The sequence below is a fragment of the Montipora capricornis genome, chromosome 7, assembly GCF_036669925.1.
Source record: "Montipora capricornis isolate CH-2021 chromosome 7, ASM3666992v2, whole genome shotgun sequence".
NCBI classification, from domain to species: Eukaryota; Metazoa; Cnidaria; class Anthozoa; order Scleractinia; family Acroporidae; genus Montipora; species Montipora capricornis.
Window position 1 is genome coordinate 42,309,042 of NC_090889.1, and position 5,000 is coordinate 42,314,041.

Sequence of the window (5,000 nt, forward strand, 5' to 3'; positions counted from 1 at the left end):
TTGCTGTGCAATATAATAAGAAATTTAATTAAGTTGGTCACCTATTAATGATAAAATTTGGTTCAAATATTGTTTATTAGCATTCAATGTCCGTTTTGCTTTTGATATTGGTACTTTGTCCCAATATTGAATACCCATGATTTGAAAGAGAAAAAATAAAAATAAATTTGATACTGATTATTCGCTTCCGGCCATTATCGACTTGAGTTAAAACCTTTTGGATCTCATTAAATTTACCTAATATTTGGTTAACTTGAGCCCTGGTTATCTGTAAGCTTCTGTATATTATGAGCTGCAATTAAATCCATTATAACGTTTTCTAGATGATATTGGCGATTATAGACCGACTTTTCATGAATTTTATACATATCTTGGTAAAAATCTATTGGCTTAGTCTAATATTTTTCTCCAGTGATTTGACCACAATGTTTACAAACAAATCGACTATCTACTTCACTAATGTCTGGGACCGAACAACAAGGTTGATTATTCAATGAAGCATATTGTTGGATTTGTTTATGACAAAAGGGGCAACAGATCTCTCCCGAATCTTTAAAGCTATTATGTAACTCAATATTACAATTCATTTCCATATATATATATATATATACACCCGTTTTCAAAAATGTTGCAATTTCAAAGTATATATGATATATATTTATATATGTCTTTTGTTTTCTCATCAGAAAGGTGAGACACGAACCATGTGTATTTCACGCTGAAGGAACAATGCGTTTTTCTTCTAACAAAATAATATTAAAAAATTGAGGAGACAAATTCAAAGGAAAAGCAACTTGTATTTCCTGTGCGGAAGCAGTCCTTCTCAATGCAGCTCCATATAGCTTGGATCTTCGCTGGCGTACTATAGAGATTCACTTTGTAGAGAACATAGCGAAGGTCCATAGCGCGCCATTTAAGGATATCAATCTCTCAAAAATAGGAAAGCCAGACGGTACCTTGTTAACAAGAGCACAGCTTCTTGCGCTATTGGAATACGTATTAAACGATCCCACAAGCTATTTGAGGGGAATGGAACACTATTTAATTGATTCAACCGGGAGCTCTTTAATCCTATGTTTTTTAAAGGCTCGTTAATTTATTGTTGGGGTCGTTCATGACGCGAACTGAAATTTTACGGGTAGCCATCACAAAGAGGTATGGTCTGTAAACCCGCCAACAAAACAACCTCCGACCCATCCAAAATGTTTGACTTATTTAAGTCATTTAAGCCCATGTACACAGGGTTTATGCCAGCAAGGCCGAAATCGAGAAGAATTAAAGGCAAAACAATGAGTAAAGTCCTACTCATGCTTCCTCGCTATTGCATCAGGAGGCTGACAATAACTCGTGGCTTTGTCGAGATGACAAGAAATCGCATTAATTATTTCGGATCCGGTATATGAAAGACCAGAACAAGGTGAATTGCGGAGACAATATTCTCAACAAACATTTATCCAATTATAAATTCGTTAGACACCTTTCAAAACTGGAAGATCAAGCCATAAGTAATGAAATATAGGACGTTTTCAACCAACCTCTACAGACACCAATGACAAAATATAGAAAGGTACGACTTCTGGTGGACGAACAAAAGAAGCTAATGAGAGATCTTTTGTTTCCATCCATCAACACGGCGGCGATGACGTCATGTGACAAAGACTACATTTCTTGCTAATACTGCTGACCCTAGACCCTACAGCAGTATTAGCAAGAAATGTAGTCTTTGTCTGAATGAAAAATTCATAATCATGTGTAAGAAAGAACTGTGTAGCCTCAACAGAAGAAACGAATTAGCAAGTTCATGCCCCCACAGAAACCGATATGTACTCCGGAACTTTAGAGTAACGTAAATTTAAAATACCGACATAGAATCCCCTTATATCATGTTTTGTTACCTAGCAGCTGCTAAAATGTAACGCATTTACTATAGCAACCATTCAAATTTCCGTATTTAACTGCCAGCTTTCCAATTTCAACAGTTCAGTCGTTAAAATTGCCTGATGAGTGTGGTACTTGTACCATACGAAACAGTTCTGTAGCATTAAACGATGGCTACTCGTGAAACCTAAACTTGTGTAAAGTCATAGTTATTGCTCCTCAATCAATTGAGTTGAGCGCTCTACGAAATACGTTCTACGCAAAAAAAGAAATTATATATACATATATATATATATATATATATATATATATATAAACTGACTGAATTTACAAAAAGGTACCTGCTTGTACTTTGACAACTTAGCACTTTGAGATGCAGGCATTTCATTTCTGCAATTAAGCAATGTCATATAGAAATACTGACCAGGACTGACATACTAACATCAAACTCAGCCTACCCACCCTCAGTAAGTGACTTTGCTTTGGTCCGACAAGTTTCGGCTAAGAATTAGATTGTAGCATAGGGCCTCTAGAATTTATCCTGCCATGTCTTGACGGAGCCCCCCCCCCCCGGGTTTTACACCAGCACAGTAGCTTGAAAACGAGCTTCGCCCGTTTTCAAGCGAAAATCTACAGAGGTATCTTTTTGAAAATTCGGTCAGATATCACAGCTTAATTGAGCAGACATTGTTTACACCAACTGCTCAAGAAAATTCTACTCAGTTTGAGGTTCAGATTACCCATAGCATTCAATTATTTTTCATTCCACCTTGTTTTCTGACTGAATTTACAAAAAGGTACCTGCTTGTACTTTGACAACTTAGCACTTTGAGATGCAGAAAAACGTTCTTGCTTTACATAGCTATGATTCCAGCAAGGAACAACCTTTATTTCATAGTTGTAGGCATTTGATTTCTGCAATTAAGCAATGTCATATAGAAATACTGACCAGGACTGACATACTAACATCAAACTCAGCCTACCCACCCTCAGTAAGTGACTTTGCTTTGGTCCGACAAGTTTCGGCTTGGAATTAGATTGTAGCATAGGGCCCCTAGAATTTATCTAGCCATGTCTTGACGGAGCCCCCCCCCCCCCCCCTGGGTTTTAGACCAGCACAGTAGCTTGAAAACAGGCTTCGCCCGTTTTCAAGCGAAAATCTACAGAGGTATCTTTTTGAAAATTCGGTCAGATAAAGTGTGAAACTTGATTTTCGTAAAACAGTGCTCAATACATAGAAGTAGAGCGTAGTATATATGGAAGAAAAAGACAAATAAACTACAAGTTCATCCCTACAAGCCTGTTTCCTAGTCGCCCACTCATCAGGGGATTCTCATCAAAATTGCTCGACATAGGTGTCAACTGATGCTTAATCGTCCACTGGGGCATTTTTTTTTTTAACAATTGTTCTGAGGGAGTTACCTGAGTTACCTAAATAAAACGGTGGTGCTGTAAATCAATCTTCAGTTCAATTGATTTGAACCCAACCATTTGTACATACTATTACAAAGGAAACAGTGTCTCCAACGTAATTTAATACTCTGACTGCCAATGTGGCTGAGATTGAGGAGAGGGGTACCAAATGTAGAGAATGGCTGCTATGGATAATTTCAAAATATCCTATCTTGGGTCCTCTTAACTCCACAGTTATCCTTGTTGGCTAAGTTTGTTCTATCAATCACCGCCATTTCTATTGCAAGTCGCAATATTTGTTGAGTCTCGGTCCTAAAACGAGTAATATTTGTACAGCTGAACATTTGCACACAAGTTTTAAAATGATATTTCAACAAAAACTCGTAAGCTTCGTTCGTCTAGTTCCAATAACTTAGTCGTTCCAAGATTTAACTTAAATAGTTATGGCCGTAGGGCCTTTTCAGTCGCGGCTCCTCTTCTCTGGAATACACTTCCTATTCAATTGAAATCTGAACTGTGTTTAGATGTTTTCAAGTCTAAGTTGAAAATCGTTCTTTTTAATGACGTACATAAGTGAGTAAATAATTATATTTAGGATTTCTTAAGTTTGTTGGTATAATTAAGTTCTTTTTCATTCAGGTATATATACTAGGGGCTATATAAATTAATTTTATTATCATCGTTATTATTATTATGATTATTATTTTGATTATGATTATTATTGTTATGATTCTTATGATTATGATGATGATGATGATGATGATTATTATTATTATTTTATTATTATTATAAACCTTAGGGTTCTCTTAAGACGATCGTCCTCTTACTTGCGCACTTGTTTTCATTGCAAGTTCGGCTTCTTTCAATAGGAGAACGATGGGTGCAGTGTTTCTGTCGTTTTTGTACTCCTCCCCCGCAAGTCCTGGAGCAAGATCCCCATGTAGTCCACGAAGAACACTCTGTCAAGGAAACAAGAATATTTATCATAAAAGTGAAAGTGCATTGTAATCTAAACTATGGTAGACTTTCATTTACCGGACTAAAATGGCGGAGGACAAAAGAACCATTGTTATTCCGATTAGACCTTGCTAATGAGGTATTGTTATGTTCACTTTGTTCTTTTGTTTTATGGACATTAATTATTTGTTATCCGGTATATGAAAGACCAGGCAAACAATGAAGGAGCTAGTCACTCATGGGAATGTTTCAAATACATTTACGAGAGAAAAAGGCTAAAATCACTTCATGAAATGTCGTCCTAATAATTAATTTGGTAGTTTCCGTTCCTCCAGTGACTAGCAAAGAGTGTTAATTCATATAGCCTGATCTTTGGTTTAACTTTGAAACTGCAGCAAATGAATGCTTGTTTTGTTTTAAAACCCTTTTGCTGGAACAATCTAGGACTGGATTCAAAACTTGCTAAAAAGTAAACGATATTTATGGTTTGCCTGGATGCTACGGCTGTTTTCAGCTAAGTGAGGACAAATGACGGGAAAACAAGTGGAAGTGTTTTCAAAGCTGAAATACCTTCTGAAAATAAATAAAATACTGATATCAAGATATCGTAATCGAAAATTTGCAATATACTTTTGCCACGCAGTCGCTAATCTAGAAGGGCTGATATGCACGGATTACAATGACACGACAAACCCACAGGCATTACTGTATGCGGCTTTCGTTGTGCGGATAGGATTTCAACCCCAGCAGTC